This window comes from Heterodontus francisci, chromosome 5 (assembly GCF_036365525.1).
Source record: "Heterodontus francisci isolate sHetFra1 chromosome 5, sHetFra1.hap1, whole genome shotgun sequence".
Taxonomy (NCBI): domain Eukaryota; kingdom Metazoa; phylum Chordata; class Chondrichthyes; order Heterodontiformes; family Heterodontidae; genus Heterodontus; species Heterodontus francisci.
This window is the reverse complement of record NC_090375.1, coordinates 133,629,797-133,648,280: the sequence shown is the minus strand read 5'-3', so window position 1 is coordinate 133,648,280 and position 18,484 is coordinate 133,629,797.

Sequence of the window (18,484 nt, the reverse complement as noted above, 5' to 3'; positions counted from 1 at the left end):
ATAACAATATTAGGCAGGAACTGAAGAATTTAGATTGGGGGTGGCTGTTTGAGGGTAAATCAACATCTGACATGTGGGAGTCTTTCAAATGTCAGTTGATTAGAATCCAGGACCAGCATGTTCCTGTGAGGAAGAAAGATAAGTTTGGCAAGTTTCGGGAACCTTGTATAACGTGGAATATTGCGAGCCTAGTCAAAATGAAAAAGGAAGCATTCGTAAGGGCTGGAAGGCTAGGAACAGACGAATCCCTTGAGGAATATAAAGACAGTAGGAAGGAACTTAAGCAAGGAGTCAGGAGGGCTAAAAGGGGTCATGAAAAGTCATTGGCAAACAGGATTAAGGGTAATCCCAAGGCTTTTTATACATATATAAAGAGCAAGAGGGTAACTAGGGAAAGGGTTGGCCCGCTCAAGGACAGAGAAGGGAATCTGTGTGTGGAGCCAGAGGAAATGGGCGAGGTACAAAATGAGTACTTTGCATCAGTATTCACCAAAGAGAAGGACTTGGTGGATGATGAGCCGAGGGGAGTGTAGATAGTCTCAGTCACCTCATTATCAAAAAGGAGGAGGTGTTGGGTGTCTTGCAAAGCATTAAGGTAGATAAGTCCCCAGGGCCTGATGGGATCTACCCCAGAATACTAAGGGAGGCAAGGGAAGAAATTGCTGGGGCCTTGACAGAAATCTTTGCATCCTCATTGGCTACAGGTGAGGTCCCAGAGGACTGGAAAATAGCCAATGTTGTTCCTTTGTTTAAGAAGGGTAGCAAGGATAATCCAGGAAATTATAGGCCGGTGAGCCTTACATCAGTGGTAATTATTAGAGAGGATTCTTCGGGACAGGATTTACTCCCATTTGGAAACAAACGAACTTATTAGCGAGAGGCAGCATGGTTTTGTGAAGGGGAGGTCGTGTCTCATTAATTTGATTGACTTTTTTGAGGAAGTGTAGGGCGGCACAGTGGCGCAGTGGTTAGCACCGCAGCCTCACAGCTCCAGGGACCCGGGTTCGATTCTGGGTACTGCCTGTGCGGAGTTTGCAAGTTCTCCCTGTGTCTGCGTGGGTTTCCTCCGGGTGCTCCGGTTTCCTCCCACATGCCAAAGACTTGCAGGTTGATAGGTTAATTGGCCATTATAAATTTCCCCTAGTATAGGTAGGTGGTAGGGAAATATATAGGGACAGGTGGGGATGTGACAGGAATATGGGATTAGTGTAGGATTAGTATAAATGGGTGGTTGATGGTCGGCACAGACTCGGTGGGCCGAAGGGCCTGTTTCAGTGCTGTATCTCTAAAACTAAAAACTAAACTAAAGTGAAAAAGATGATTGATGAAGGAAGGGCGGTGGATGTTATCTATATGCACTTCAGTAAAGCCTTTGACAAGGTCCCTCATGGCAGACTGGTACAAAAGGTGAAGTCACACGGGATCAGAGGTGAGCTGGCAAGATGGATACAGAACTGGCTCAGTCATAGAAGACTGAGGGTAGCAGTGGAAGGGTGCTTGTCTGAATGGAGGGATGTGACTAGTGGTGTTCCGCAGGGATCAGTGCTGGGACCTTTGCTGTTTGTATTATATATAAATGATTTGGAGGAAAATGTAGCTGGTCTGATTAGTAAGTTTGCGGACGACAGAAAGGTTGGTGGAGTTGTGGATAATGATGAGGATTGTCAGAGGATACAGCAGGATATAGATCGGTTGGAGACTTGGGCGGAGAAATGGCAGATGGATTTTAATCCAGACAAATGTGAGGTAATGCATTTGGGAAGATATAATGCAGATGGGAAGTATACAGTAAATGGCAGAGCCCTTAGGAGTATTGACAGGCAGAGAGATCTGGGCGTACAGGTCCATAGGTCACTGAAAGTGGCAACGCAGGTGGATAAGGTAGTCAAGAAGGCATACGGCATGCTTGCCTTCATCGGTCGGGGCATAGAGTATAAAAATTGGCAAATCATGCTGCAGCTGTACAGAACTTTAGTTCGGCCACACTTAGAATATTGTGTGCCATTCTGGTCGCCACACTACCAGAAGGATGTGGAGGCTTTGGAGAGGGTATAGAAGAGGTTTACCAGGATGTTGCCTGGTCTGGAGGGCATTATCTACGAGGAGAGGTTGGATAAACTCGGATTGTTTCCACTGGAATGACGGAGGTGGAGGGGCGACATGATAAGAGGTTTACAAAGTTATGAGCGGCATGGACAGAGTGGATAGTCAGAAGCTTTTTCCCAGGGTGGAAGTGTCAGTTACTAGGGGACATAGGTTTAAGGTGAGAGGGGCAAAGTTTAGACGGGGTGTGTGAGGCAAGTTCTTTACACAGAGGGTGGTGAGTGCCTGGAACTTGCTGCCGGGGGAGGTGGTGGAAGCAGGTACGATAGCGACGTTTAAGAGGCATCTTGACAAATACATGAATAGGATGGGAATAGAGGGATACGGTCCCCGGAAGTGAAGGTTTTAGTATAGACAGGCATCAAGATCGGCGCAGGCTTGGAGAACTGAATGGCCTGTTCCTGTGCTGTACTGTTCTTTGTTCAGACCAACAATGTTCTCTTAAAGAAAAGGGTGGGACTAACAAATCCAGGACCCCTTGGATCTCAAGGGTCTTAAAGCAGAGGATAAAGAATAAAAGGGATGCTTATGACAGAGACCGAGGGATCAATACTGCTGAAAACCTAGAGGAGTACAAAAAGTGTCGGGGTGAAATTAAAAAGAAAACTAGAAAAGCAAAGAGAGGGCATGAAAAATCAAAGCAAACTCAAAGTTTTTTTTATCAATACATAAAGAGCAAGAGGATAAATAACGAAAGAGTAGAGCCCTATTCGGGATCATAAGGGTAATCTGTGTGTGGAGGCAGAGGGCGGTAGTATGGTACTTAATGAATACTTTCACAAGAGAGGGACAATACAGAGATTGTAATCAGGGAGGAGGAGTGTGAAATATTAAATGAAATTAACAGGTGAGAGGAAATATCAACTTCCTTTTCTTTGTTTCCTGGGATGTGGACATTGTTGGCAAAGCCAACATTTGTTACCTTCCACTAATTGTCCTTGACAATTGACAAGCTCCCTTCTTGAACTGCTGTAGTCCATCCGGTGTGGGTACACCCACAGTGCTGTAAAGGAGGGAATTACAGGATTTTGATCCAGCAGCAATGAAGTAACAGCGATATATTTCCAAGTCAGGATGGTGTGTGGCTTGGAGGGGAACTTGCAGATGGTGGTGTTTGCATGCATCTGCTGCCCTTGTCCTTCTAGGTGGTTGAGGTCATGGGCTTGGAAGGTGCTGTTGAAGGAGGCATGGTGTGTTGCTGCAGTGCATCTTGTATTTGGTACATACTGATGCCACTATGCATTGGTGGTGGAGGGAGTGTTGGTTTAAGGTGATGGATGAGGTGCCGATAAAGTGAGCTGCTTTGTCCTGGATGTTGTTGAGCTTCTTGAGTGTTGTTGGAGCTGCACCCATCCAGGCAAGTGGAGAGTATTCCATCACACTCATGACTTGTGCCTTGTAAATGGTGGAAAGGCTTTGGGGAGTCAGGTGGTGAGTTACTCATCGCAGAATTCCCAGCCTCTGACCTGCTCTTGTAGTCAGCATATTTATATGGTTGCTCCAGTTCAGTTTCTGGTCAATGGTAACCCCCAGGATATTGATAGTAGGGGATTCAGCATTGGTAATGCCATTGAATGTCAAGGGGTGATGGTTATATCCTCTCATTGGATATCGTTATTGCCTGGCACTTGTGTAGCATGAATGTTACTTGCCACTTATTAACCCAAGCCTAAATGTTGTCCAGGTCTTGCTGCATATGGACACTACTCCTCAGACACTGAAGCAGTATATGATTGTAAGATGATCAGAACCAATCAGCGAACATTCCCACTTCAGACCTTATGATGGAGGGAAGGTCATTGATAAAGCAGCTGAAGATGGTTGGGCCTTGGACACTTCCCTGAGGAACTCCTACGGCAATCTCCTGGGGCCGAGATGATTGGCCTCCAACAACCACAACCATCTTCCTTTGTGCTAAGTATGACTCCAACTAGCGGAGATTTATCTCCCGATTCCTATTGACTTCAATTTTACTAGGGTTCCTTGATGCCACACTCAGTCAAATGCTGCCTTGGTAACAAGGGCAACACTCTCACCTCACCTCAAGTTCAGCTACTTTGTCCATGTTTAGACCAATGTGGTCAGGGGCTGGGTGGCCCCGGCAAGATCCAAACTGAGCACCGGTGAGCAAGTTATTGCTGTTTAAGTGGTGCTTGTTTGCACTGTCGACGACACCTTCCATCACTTTTCTGATGATCGAGAGTAGACTGATAGGTAAGTCATTGACCGTGTTGGGATTTGTCCTGCTTTTTGTGGACAGGACATACCTGGTCAATTTTCCACATTGTCAGGTAGATACCAGTGTTGTAGATGTACTGGAACAGCTTGGCTAGGGGCGCAGCAGGTTCTGCAGCACAAGTCTTCAGTACTACAGCCAGGTTGTTGTCAGGACCCATAGCCTTTGCAGTATCCAGTGCTTTCAGCTGTTTCTTGAACACATGGAGTGAATCAAATTGGGTGAAGACTGGCATCTGTGTTGCTGGGGACCTCAGGAGGAGGCAGAGCTGGATCATCCACTCAGCACTCCTGGCTGAAGATGGTTGCAAATGCTTCAGCCTTGCCATTTGCACTGATGTGCTGGGCTCCTCCATCATTGTGGATGGGGTATTTGTGAAGCCTCCTCATCTTGTTAGTTGTCCACCACCATTTGCAACTGGATGTGGCAGAACTGCAGAGCTTAGGCCTGATCCATTGGTTGTAGGATCACTTAGCTCTGTCTATTTTATGCTGCATCTGCTGTTTTGCATGCTAGTAGTCCTGTGTTGTAGCTTCACCAGGTTAACAGGTCATTTTTTTTTTTTTTAGGTACGCCTGGTGCTGCACCTGGCATGCTCTCCTGGACTGTTTATTGAACCATGGTTGATGCCCGGCTTGATGGTAATGGCAGAGTGAAGGATATGCTGGGTCATGAGGTTACACAGTGTGGTTGAATACAATCTTGCCACTGCTGATGGTCCACAGCACCTCACGATTGCCCAGTTTTGTTCTGAATCTGTCCCACTTAGCATGGTGGTAGTGCCACACAACACGTTGGAGAGTATCCTCAATGTGAAGAGTGGACTTCATTTTCACAAGGATTGTGCAGTGGTCACTCCTACCAATACAATCATAGACAGATGCATCTGCAATAGGTAGATTGGTGAGGACAAGGTCTAGTAAGTTTTTCCCTCTTGTTGCTTCCCTCAACATCTGCCACAGGCCCAGTTTAGCCAGTAGTAATGCTACCGAGCCACTATTGGTGATGGACATTGAAGTCCCTATCCAGAGTCCATTCTGTGCCCTTGCCACCCTCCGTGTTTCTTCCAAATGGATTTGAACATGGAGGAATACTGATTCTTCAACTGAGGGAGGATGGTAGGTGGTAATCAGCAAGAGGTTTCTTTGTCCATGCTTGACCTGATGACATGAGACTTTATGGGGTCTGGAGTCAATGTTGAGGAATCCTAGGGCAACTCCCTCCTGTCTGTATACTACTGTGCAGCCACAGACAGGTAGTCTGTCCTGCTGGTGGGACAAGACATATCCAGGAATGGTGATGGTGGTGTGTGGGGTTTAATATCTTTGAAAGTGGATAAATCCCCAGGCCCAGACGAAACGTATCCTAGACTGTTAAGAGAAGCAAGAGAAATAATGGTGGAGGTGCTGACAATCATTTTCCAATCCTCTCTGGCTGCAGCTTTGGTGCCATAAGACTGGAGAACAGCTAACGCTGTACCATTGTTTAAAAAGGGAGAACAGGATAGACTGGGTAATTACAGGCCAGTCAGCCAAACCTCAATGGTTAAGAAAATGATTGGAAAAAATTCTGAGTGACAGGATAAATCTCCATTGATAAAGACATGGATAAATCAAAGACAGTCAGCACAAATTTGTTAAAGGAAGATCATTACTAACTAACATGATTGAATTTTTTCAGGAGGTGACCAGGAGGATCAATGAGAGTACTGCATTTGATATACTCTATGGATTTTAGCAAGGCTTTTTTTGATAAGGTCCTACAAGGTAGACTGGTCACAAAAGTAAAAGCCCATGGGATTCAAAGCAAAGTGACAAGTTGGATCCAAAATTGGCTCAGCGGCAGGAAGCAAAGGGGAATGGTTCATAGGGGTTTTTGTGACTGAAAGGGTATTTCCAGTGGGGTTCTACAGGACTCAGTACTAGGTTCCTTGCTTTTCGTGGTATAGATCAAAAATTTTTCATGGGCTATGGGCATCACTGGCTAGGCCAGCATTTGACGCCCAAACCCAATTGCCCTTGAGAAGGTGGTGGAGAGCTCCCTTCTTGAACCAGTGCAGTCCTTGGGCGGTGGGTACATCAACAGTGCTGTTGGGGAGGGAGTGCCAGGATTTTAATCCAGTGACAGTGAAGAAACGGTGATACAGTTCCAAGTCAGGATGGTGGCTTGGAGGGGAACTTGCAGGTGCTGGTGTTCCCATTCATCTGCTGCCCTTGTCCTTCTAAGTGGTAGAGGATGCAGGTTTGGATGGTGCTGTCGAAGGAGACTTGGAGAGTTGCTGCAATGCATCTTGTAGATGGGACACTGTTGCCACTGTGCGTTGGTGGTGGAGGGAATGTTGAAGGTGGTGGATGGGGTGCGATGAAGTAGGCTGCTTTGTCCTGGATAGTGTTGAGCTTCCTGAGTGTTGTTGGAGCTGCACTCATCCAGGCAGGTGGAGAGTATTCCATCACACCCCTGACTTGTGCACTGTAGATGGTGGACAGGCTTTGGAAAGTCAGGAGCTGGGTCACTCACTGCAGAATTTTATATTGGGCAGGTGGCTCCGCCCATTGGCCAAAAGGTCTGGGGAGCCAGGATTTTATGCCCCCCCAGGCCCTTATTTGGCCTTGGACTGGACTTCTGCCCCTCTGAGACAGGAAGTCCTCCAAGAGCTGCCAGCCAATCTGCAGACCATTGGCTCAGTCCCAGTCGCGCCAAGGGGAGCAGTGGCCACTGCTTGCTCTTGTAGCCATAGTATTTATGTGGTTGCTGCAGTTCAGTTTCTGGTCACTGGTAACCTCCAGGACGTTGATAGTGGGAGATTCAGCAATAGTAATGCCATTGAACGTCAAGGGGAGATGGTTAGATTCTCTTTTGTTGGAGATTGTCATTACCTGACACTCAAGTGGCAAGTAATATTCATGCCACACTTCAGCCCAAGCCAGAATATTGTCCAGGTCTAGGTCTTGCTGCATATGGACACAGACTAATTCAGTATCTGAGGAGTTGCAAATGGTACTGAACATGGTACAATCATCAGCGAACATCCCCACTTCTGATCTTAAGATGGAGGGAAGGTCATTGATGAAGTAGCTGAAGATGGTTAGACCTAGGACACCACCCTGAGGAACTCCTGCAGTAATGTCCTGAGGCTGAGATGTAGGGGGCATGATGAAGAAGTTTGCAGACAATATAAAATTTGCCACATGGTTAATGAAGAAAGCTGTAGACTGTGGAAGATATCAATAGAATGGTCAGGTGGGCAGAACAGAGGCAAATGGAATCAATCCTGAGGAGTGTGAGGTAATGCATTTGTGGAAGGCAAACAAGGCAAGGGAATACACAATAAATGGTAGGATACGGAGAAGTGTCGAGGAATAGAGGGACCTTGGAGTGTATGTCCACAGATCTCAGAAGGTGGCTGGACAGATAGATAAGGTGGTCGAGAGAGCATATCAAATACTTGCCTTTGTTAGCTGTGGTATAGAATCCAAGAGCTGGGGAATGGCGGAACTGTTTAAAACACTCGTTAGGGCTTAACTAGAATACTGCGTGCCATTCTGGTCACCGCACTACAGGAAACATGTGATTGTACTAGAGCGGGTACAGAGGAGATTTACGAGGATGTTGCCTGGACTGAAGAATTTTAGTTATGAGGAAAGACTGGATAAGTTAGGGTTATTTTCTTCAGAATAGAGGAGGCTGAGGGGAGACCTAACTGAAGTGTATAACATTATGAGGGTCTAGATAGAGTAGATAGGTAGGCCTTATTCCCCTTGGTTGAGGGGTCCATAACACAGAGGTCATAGATTTAAGGTAAGAGATAGGAGATTTAGAGGGGATTCAAAGAGAAATGTTTTCTCCCTGAGGATGGTGGGGATCTGGAACTCACTGCCTGAAAGGGTGGTAGAGGCAGAAACCCTTATAACTTTTAAGAAATACTTGGATACAGAAATGAAATGCAGTAACCTACAAGGCAACGGAGCAAGAGCTGGAAAGTGGGATATCATGGGCTGAATGGCCTCCATACATGCTCTAAATTTCTATGATTTTATCATTAACTGAAAAGGCAGATAAGTGGTTATTTGAGTTAATCACAAGCGGGTTGAGGAGCTCCAACCATATACATCCACTTGGGTTCGGGAAATAGGGGTAATTTGGGTCAATCAACTATTATGTTATACACTTTATTCTTATAACATAGGACATTTTGTGCTATATTGCTTCTTGAATGCAATAACTTGGCGATACAGCAAAAATCTTAGGTTGCCACTTCTTCCAGGGTCAACTTGAAGCATTTCAAATTCTTTTAGAGTTTTGATAGGCCTTATATTCAAGTTGTTATGTAATGTAGAAACTCTGCAGGTACTACTTTTGGATCGCAAATGCTGGAAAGGTCAAGTAACTACAAGCACTGACTAAATCCAAAATGTAAGAGTCCAAATTAATGGAGGCTAAGTCATGGTAAAGCATTTAGTGACAAGGACCAGAATAATGAAAGAAACTGCAAAAACAAATAAGCTCCTAATGATAATTGGTACAATAGAATGTAAGCAATTAACAAAAAACACCAAGTTAGTTCCCCCATTGGCCGTATAGGTAAGCTTGGTCTAGCTTTGGTAAAAGGTCACTGAGCAGATAAAACCGAGGTTTCATTTGTGGTCTATGTTTTTGCTGATCAGCTTTCAGCGGGGATGACATTAACGGTACTCCAATTGGCACCAGCATTCTGATTGCAGAGGGGAGTTTGATAATAAACCAGCCACAGTTTCTCATTTCTGATTACTATCCAATGGAAGTGCACAGGGGTAGTTTTCATTATCACCACTTAAACAATAAATTGGCAGGGTGGGGCAGTTTGTCTTCCTGTTATTAAACCTCCTGATTTTCATTTCCACTGAAATCAGTGGACGATTTCAATAACAGGTGAACAAACTGCACTAATGGTTTATTGCCCAAGTGAAGACAAAAATTGCCTCGCCTCTCCCACCACTATATGTGTATGGATGCTGGGCAACAAGAGGTCTAGCTGTGGTTCCTCTCATTAATCATTTACTGTCTGTCACTACACATTAAAAATTCGACCTGAAGCCTCCCAAGACCTACAGAATTGTGACCTACCATGTCAGTAGCTTTAGGAGAGAAAATTGGACAAACCTCTGGTTTGTTATGACCAAGGCAGGAAGAGTGCACTATTTAATCTAGTCCCACTTCTCCACAGGTCACAACATATATTTTTAAATTTTCCCACTTACTGATACAGTCAATCATAGACTCTAATTTTCCCAAAATAGAACACAGGAACCAGGTTTCTTTAATGAACAAAATTATCAGTTTATTATAGAACAAGTCTGAACTAGTAATGAAGTAAAGCATAAACACATTTTAAATTTTAAAGTTCCCTTTTTACCTTAGTCCCTCACACACACACACACACTGGTTAACTGGAAAAATAAAAGGGATTTTTTAGATTCGGAGCTCTATTACAGACAAAGATTACTTGCTCATTTTTGAAGAAAACAGCAAATGAGATATGTTGTTCCAAAACTGGCATACAGTCTAGCCTCCGAGTACATGTAGATATGTCAGTGGGATCTTTTAGAACAGTTCTTTCAAGCGATGAGAAGTAATTTAGCAGGCTTTCTTCAAAGACAGGGGATGACATGAATTGACACAATGGACTTATCAGGGTCTTTAGAGATGCTGGAAAATGAGCTGGGTTGCAGTCTTCTCACCTTCCTTCACTTCTTCAGCAGCAGGCTATCAGCCACTCACTCCTGAAGGTACCAACTGCTACAATCAAAAGCCTGCAAGTTTTCTGCTCTCTCAGGTGCCGCTGCTGCTCCTGGCTTGTGCAATCAAGGGGCACCTGTAACTTCTCGGCTCATAACTTGTGTTTCCAGGGTTACTGTTCTATTTTTAACTTGAGTCATGTGACAACCAGCAACAATGTTGCCAAACTCATGCTTTCAGTGCCCTCTTGAAAAAAAACTGATCGCACATTTATTCAGTTTGTCTATGAATTTCTCAAAAATTATTCTAACAAAAAAAAAAATCACTTCCATAACAAGTTCAAAAAACTTTCTTGGCCCGACGACCAAGAATAAACAGAATTACAAATCCAAAATAAGGGTTCGCATGCAGTGTGTGCTAGGGAAAACGTGTGACATACATTGCCATTGTAAGAATAAATCTTAGATCAATCTACTCAGCTGACCATTTGTTCACTGTATGTGGAAGATTAACTGTTTTCCCACAAGTTCCTCTGAAAATTTCCCATATAATTTGCTTTGTGTTGTGCAAAAATCTAGTCTATGCATTATGGTCCAGAAATCTGATCACGCCTAAGGTACGCTCTGCCTGTGCCTGTTCAAACTGAATTGAGGTCGAATGTAATTTTGGTTACCGTCATCCACACTACTCATTGGCCATAAGCCTGTAAGAGAAAAAGACTTGCATTTATATAGCACTTTTCATGACCACTGGACATATAAAAGCACATTGCAGTCAATAAAGTAAGTGGGTGGGAGTGGGAATTTGAGGTCTATGATACCAATTAAAGGCAATCAAGATCTCTTAAAGGGAAGGCGACTTCTGGCTGCAGACATATTAAGAAAAAACATTTGCGTGGAGGGCTCGCCTCCTCCTCCCTTTCTAACAGCCGTACCTACTCTCTGGTTTTTCTTGCTGCTCCCCCTAATCTTGCAGCCCAAAGCATCCCTACTGTGGTTTCAGCCAAATGAACTGAGGCAGCCCAAAAAAGTGCAAGACCAACAAATTCTTGCTGTCTGGACAAAATGAACTTTCCAGAGCGATGAAACACCTTAAAAAAAAAAGTCCAGAAGTTAACCAGCAGCCTGAAATGATAAAACAGCAACTAATCTGCAAGTACTAGATGATCCCTTTAAAAACTGATGGTGAGGGTGTCTTTCTGCTGGTTAACACCTTGGTTGCTGGGCAAGTTCAGCACATGGTGAGTGAAACACTCAAAAATTGAGAAGTTTTTTTTCAAGAATCACAGCATCCCAAATTAAATTTTCTATTCTTTAAGTAAGCTCGATGTGTGCTCCTGAGGCCAGTACATTCACTTCCAGCTGAAAATGTTAGACTGCTTCCTGCCCTCCATAATGGAATGCTAGCAGGCCAATTTTGTCAGCCTAATGTTTTACTGCTGGAGGGAGAATGCTCCAACAAACTTGCTAAATAAAAAATTATTCTACATTTTTCCTTCCCGTGTTATGTCTTTCTGATGTGAAACACGCTACAATAAATGCAAACTATTTAACTCTTTCCTCCCTCCAGTCTGATTTCTACAATTTGCAAATCTCTTGAGCCTAATTATTTCAAAAATTTTACTAAGTAATCAAGATCAGTTTGAGTCTTATAACTCGAGTTGCAATGACTCTGCATCATTCCAGCTCTTGTCCATCAACAGTGGCTTACGGAATTAAAAAGACACTGGACCAAAGGAGGAACTATTAGGAGCGGTGGCCAAAGCTCAGTTCAACTGGTATGTCATGCTTATGGAAGGTTCAGAGATGGAAAATAAAATGAACTGGAGGATTTATGAAACAAAGGTCAAGTGTCTGAACTGAGCTACAAAAAAATGGACACATTTAGGCTATAGACAAGATGGAGGAGAGGTCAGGTGACACCCTCCTGTACTGTCAATAAACAAGCCGGTCTGCAAAGATGAAATTCATTAATGGCATCTGAATTAGCTTTGGGGAAAACACCTTGAAATGGAAAGAAACCAACTTCATGTTAATGACTTCTATTTACAGGAATGGGATGAGCAAAGTTTCTATAGACAGATTGACTTCACAGTCCAAACCAAGATGAATAAATGTAAAGCAGCACTATTGTAACAGAAAAGAACCCATCCAGGCACCAACAAATAACAATGGTTTCCATACCCTGAACCATTGTGTGGTCACACCAGGGGAAAGGGCACTTTGTCACCTGACTGAGACTTAAATGTGATAGATTTTTACCTTAAAAGGTAGCTCTCTAGCAAGAGAGGAGAGAGCAACTAAAGCCAGTTCCAACCAGCGACTGAAATACAGACCAGCTAAGGGGAACAACACTGCTGAACAACAAATTGAACAACTGCAGCAAAGAGATTACAAGGTGACTTTGAGACTCTCCATCTGTAAAAGTAAACCAAGATTCACCCCATAAACTTTGGGCTGAGTTTTAACCGAAGACGACAACACTTCAGCAAATCCAAGACAAGGAATATTCAGGTCTGCAGCACCATTATAAAATTTCCTCTCGAAACAAAGTCTGAAGGTTTTTTTTTTTTACAGCAATGGACTTTAAATGCATCCTACCCTTTTCTCTCTATCTATCCTTGTGTGTGCATGTGGATGTGAATGCATGTGTGGGTGAGGCTGTGACCATTTTGGGAATGGCTTAAAAATAGTTAACTTTCTTTTTTTAAAAGCTATGAGAAAACCTGTTGTTTATTCATTTGACACTAAAAACACTCAGGGACTAACACACCATTTTTAACAAAACACTATCTGCTGTCAGTTGGGAGGTGAAAAGTGGAAACCATCCACACCACTTACCACCTGTCCATAATAAATTGGGGGCTCTGTGCCGAGATTTTTGAAATATCAGATTAAACAAGAGATTTGGAAACGAGAGAAAAATTGTCACCTAAAACTGTGGAAAATTGAACAAACAGGTTTTCTTTTCTCATTTTTTTTTCTCTATGCTGCTAGAAACAAAAGACATTGCCACATTTAATGCTAAAGAGTTTGTACAGCCGGGAGACATATCCCATGATACATTAAATCATTTAAGTACAGAAGATTTAAAAACCCAAGTTGCCCAGGGTGGGAGTCACTTTCAAACAAAAAAACAAAGAAACATGGAATCACAGTCTGAAATAGCAACCCTAACTAGAATTGAGAAGGAAAGAGGAGATACAGATGCAGTTGAAAAGGGAAGAGATGCAGTTGATAAGAGAAGAAATGCAGGTTCAGAAGGAAAGAGAGGCTGCAGTGAGAAAGTTTGTGTTAGAAAGGCTGCAAGCACAAGATGTGAATGCCGGCAGCAATTCCAACATTATCCCCAATTCGGAGCAAAACTTGGATGTTTTGAGACGCGTATGATTAGTGCCAAAATTCAATAAGGAAGAGGTCGAGTCCTATTTTATCTCCTTTGAAAAAGTAACTACCAGGCTAAGATGGCCAAAAGAGCATTGGACCCTCTTACAAGGCGCATTGGTGGGTAGTGCTCGTGAAGCTCATTCCATGTTGTCAGAAGAAAGCTCTTGCAATTATGAACAGACTAAAACTGCTATCTTAATGGAGTGCAGCTTGAGCACAGTGTGTGAAGTTGGGAGTTTGATGAATGAGGGAATCTCAACAGTTAATCTCTTTCTAAAATCTAGTCTTATTTGCATTTAGCATTTAACTAAAATGTACTGTTCAAGTTTCTTCCAGTCTCAAACAGGGATAAACAAGCTCTCTACTGGAGAGCAGCTGAAATTAGTTAATTAGGTAGCTAATTTAATCTGGTTTCTGTATCTGTAGCAGAGATGACATCTGAGTTTCAGGTAGTATAAATACAGGGGTCTGGAATGTGCTTGGGCACAGAGTGTAAAGCCAGGAGTTTGATGAGTGAGAGAGTTTAGTGAAGAGGGGAAAGGAGGTGCTACTTTCTTCTATGTTTTTCAGCCTCTAATAGTTGGTGAGTTTTCTTCCTTTGTCTGTAAGATAGCAGAGTGCAATGTAACTTGTAAGCTGATTGGTCAGTGAGTATGCACTGTAAGGGACTGTATGTAAATAGCTGCATAACAGAAAAACATAAAAGTTTTAAATAACATTTAACTATCTACAGGAGTACAGAGAAGGAGGAGCTGATTGGTGAGTGAGGGCCTGTAATTCTACATTCTACCAGCAACTAGTTTAAAAGTAAGTTTAATGTATGACATGGCAGCTTGGCCGACTGGAATGTGCCGCCTGTGGCATGTGTGAAGTTGTGGACGCTTCAAGTGGCCTTGACAAACACATCTGCTGGAAGTGTAACCAGCAAAAACTTGAGCTCTGGGTTTTGAAACTCAAGCAGCAGCGGAAATCACTGTGGTGCATCCGCGAGGCTGAGGACTATGTGGCTGGCACATTTAGGGAGGCGGTCACACTGTAGGTTAGGAGCATACAGACAAAGTGGGAATGGGTGACCACCAGAACATCTAGGAGGACCAGGAAGGTAGTGTAGGAGTCCTCTGAATTTATCTTGCTCACAAACTGGTTTTCCATTTCGGACACTGGTGAGAGTGATGGTTCCTCAGAAGAATGTAGCAGGAACCAAGTTTGGAGCCCCACAGGTGGCTCAGCTGCACAGGCAGGAAGAAAGAGTGGAAGAGAAATAGTGGTAGGAGATTGGATAGTTAGGGGAACAGACAGGCATTTCTGTGGCCATAGACATGACTTCTGGACGGTATGTTGCCTCCCTGGTGCAAGGGTCAAGGATGTCACAGAGCAGCTGCAGGACATTCTTAAGCGGGAGGGTGAACAGCCAGAGGTCATGGTTCACATTGGAACCAACAACATAGGTAGAAAGAAGCACAAGGTCCTCAGAGCAGATTTTAGGGAGCTAGGTAAGACACTGAAAAGTAGGACCGCAGAGGTCTCCAAATTACTCCCAGTGCCATGCACTAGTGAACATAGAAATAGGAGGTTAAGAGCTGATGAATGCAGGGCTGGAGAGATGGTGCAGGAGGGCTTTAGATTCCTGGGGCATTGGGACCAGTTCTAGGGGAGGTAGGACCTGTACAAGTCTGACAGTTTGCACCTCAATAGGGCTGGGACCAATATTCTTGCCGGGAGTTTTGCTAGTGCTGTTGGGAAGGGTTTAAAACTAGTTGGGCAGGGGGACAGGAACCTGAGGGTAGACTCAGATGAGGCAAATCAGAAATGGAAACAGAAGGCAGAAAATTAGTGAGTGAGCCTGGAAGGCACGGAAAACAAAGGATAGGGTCTGCTCATGTCAGTCCAGTTTCTTCTCCTCTGCTGCAGAGAAAAACACCAGCTTAAAAACCACAGATGGGGAGGGGCTTGTCACATGACAGGCACTCAGTTAAACATAGCAATTAGCAGCATCTCTCCCTTGCTACAAGAACAAGAACAAGCAGTTTCTTTAAACTTCCAAGGTCTTGGTTCTTGCTGGGGACTAAGTAGACATTTTGCCTCTCCCTTCAGTCCTTTGCAATGTAGGATACAATGCTGCAAACGAGGTGATGATTTTAAGCTGAAAGGATGGCAGCTTGTCTTGAAAAAATAAATTCTGATCTTCAGTCAGCGGACCAAAGAAAATTACTATTCAACAAAACACAGTGGTGTGACAATTAATAAGATCGATTTATTGAAAGGATACTGGCAAGTGCCCATGACCCCTCAAGCAAAAGAAATGGGGAGACAGTGACGTAGTGGTAATGTCACTGGACTAGTAACCCAGAGACTCAGACTAATGTTCTGGGGACATGGGCTCAAATTCCAACACAGCAGATGGTGAAATTTGAATTCAACTAATAAATCCAGAATTAACATCTAGTCTAATGGTGACCATGAAACCACGGTCAATTGTTGTAAAAACCCATCTGGTTCATTAATGTCCTTTAGGGAAGGAAATCTGCCATCCTTACTTGGTCTGGTCTAAATGTGATTCCAGACCCACAGCAATGTCGTTGACTCTTAAATGCCCACTGAAATGGCCTAACAAGCCACTCAGTTCAAGGGCAATTAGGGATGGGAAATAAATGTTGACCTTGCCAGCGACGCCCACATCCTGCGAATGAATATAAAAAAATCTTAGCATGTCACCCCCCGATGGCTTGCTTCAATGCAAAATAATGCCATTCAGATTAAAGGCGGCCCCAGCCACATTTCAAAGAATGAACCAGGTGATAGCTTGTTTAAGCAACTGTGTCGTCTACCTGGATGATCTGTTAGTTTACTGCGATACCTGGGAAGATCACTTGAATCATTTGAGAGAACTCTAAGCGTCTAAGGAAAGCTCACCTAGTGGCCAGTTTAGCAAAAAACGAACTCACTAAGGATAAAGTAACCAATTTAGGTCACACAGTAGGCCAAGGTCGAGTGTTGCCAAGGGAAGCTAAAGTGCAAGCACTGGTAGATTTCCCCATTCCCAAAACAAAGGAAATCATGTGATTCCTGAGAATGCGTGTTTCTACCAAAAATTTTCTTCTAACTTCAGCATCCTACTCACTCTAAACTGACTTAAAGAAAAATGCAGAAGTAATGTGATGAGAGTGGTGCCAGCTGGCTTTCAAAAAGTTGAAGGCAATTTTAAGAAATGACCCAATTTTGGCAGCCCCAAATTTTAACAAGCCCTTTAAGATGGCTATTGACAACAGCCATGTTGGACTGAGGGAAATTTTACTTCAAGATGATGATTCATACCTCGACAGGCAAAATGGCTATTTTTCAAAAAACCTAAACAAGCACCAAAGAAAATATTCCACAATAGAGGAGGCATTAGGAGCCCTACTAGCCCTTCAATATTTCGAGGTCTGTGCAAATAACGGACACAGAGAAATACAAACCTACACCAACCACAACCCCCTAATATTCCCGGAAAAATTCAAAGGTAAAAATGACAGACTGTTTTGATCGAACTTACTTATTCAACCTGAAAATTGTACATATAAGCTGGAAGGAACAACCTTACTGCAGACACACTGTCCCAAATTTAAAAACACTGTACCACCAGAAAATAGATAAAAAAATCTGACAAAGCCTGAGGAATGTGGTGAGATGTCATGCTCACAGAAGGATCAGTGTTAGACAATAAAATGCACTGAAGGAATCATGAAACAAGCCAATTGTTTGAACTGAGCTACAAGAAAATGGACACATTTAGGCGACAGACAAGATCGAGGATAGATCAGGTGACCCCCCCTCCTGTATTGCCAATAAACACACCTGTCTGCAAAGATGAATTTCATTAACTGCAGCTGAATTAGCTTTGGCAAAAACATCTTGAAATGGAAAGAAGCCTATTTTATGCTAATGACTCCTATCTATAGAGGATGGAACTCTACGAAACTTGTAAGTATTGTGAACTGTGAGGAAGATAGTGTAGAACTTCAAAAGGACAAGCAAATTGGTGGAATGGGCAGACAGGTAGCAGATGAAGTTCAATGCAGAGAAATGTGAAGTGATTCATTTTGGTAGGAAGAACATGGAGGAACAATATAAAGGGTACAATTCTAAAGGGGGTTCAGGAGCAGAGGGACCTAGGTGTATATGTGCATAAGTCATTAAAGGTGGCAGGACAGGTTGAGAGAGCGGCTAGTAAAGCATACAGTGTCCTGGGCTTTATTAATAGGGCCATAGAGCACAAGAGCAAGGAGGTTATGTTGAACTTGTATAAGACACTAGTTCAGCCTCAGCTGGAGTATTGCGTCCAGTTCTGGGCACCGCACTTTAGGAAAGACGGGAGGGCACTGGAGAGAGTGCAGAAAAGATTCACAAAAATGGTTCCAGGGATGAGGAATTTCAGTTATGAAGATAGATTGGATAAGTAAGGACTGTTTTCCTTGAAGAGAAGGCTGAGGGGTGATTTGATAGAGGTATTCAAAGTCAAGTAGAGTAGATAAAGAGAAACTGTTCCAACCCATGAAAGGGTCGAGAGCGAGAAGGCACAGGTTTAAAGTATTTGGTAAGAGAAGCAAAAGTGACATGAGGAAAAACTTTATCACACAACAAGTGGTTAAGGTCTGGAATGCTTTGCCTGACAGTGTGGTGGAGGCAGGTTCAACTGAAGCATTCAAAAGGGAATTAGACAGTAATATGAAAAGGAAGAATGTGCAGGGTTATGGGGAGAAGGCAGGGGAATGGAAATGAGGGAACTGCTCTTTCGCAGAGCCGGTGCAGACACAAAGGGCCAAATGGCCTCCTTCTGCACTGTACTGATTCTGTGATGAGACGAACAAAGGTTCGATAGACAGACTGACTCAACAGTCCAAACCAAGATGAACAGGTATGAAGTCGCACTATTGTAACAGTATAGTCCCTATCAGATGCAAATAAATAGCAATGATTTTAATGTCCTGGACCATTGTGTGGTCTGCAGTCAGTTGGGAGGTGAAAAGTGGAAGCTACCCACACCACTTACCACCTGTGCATA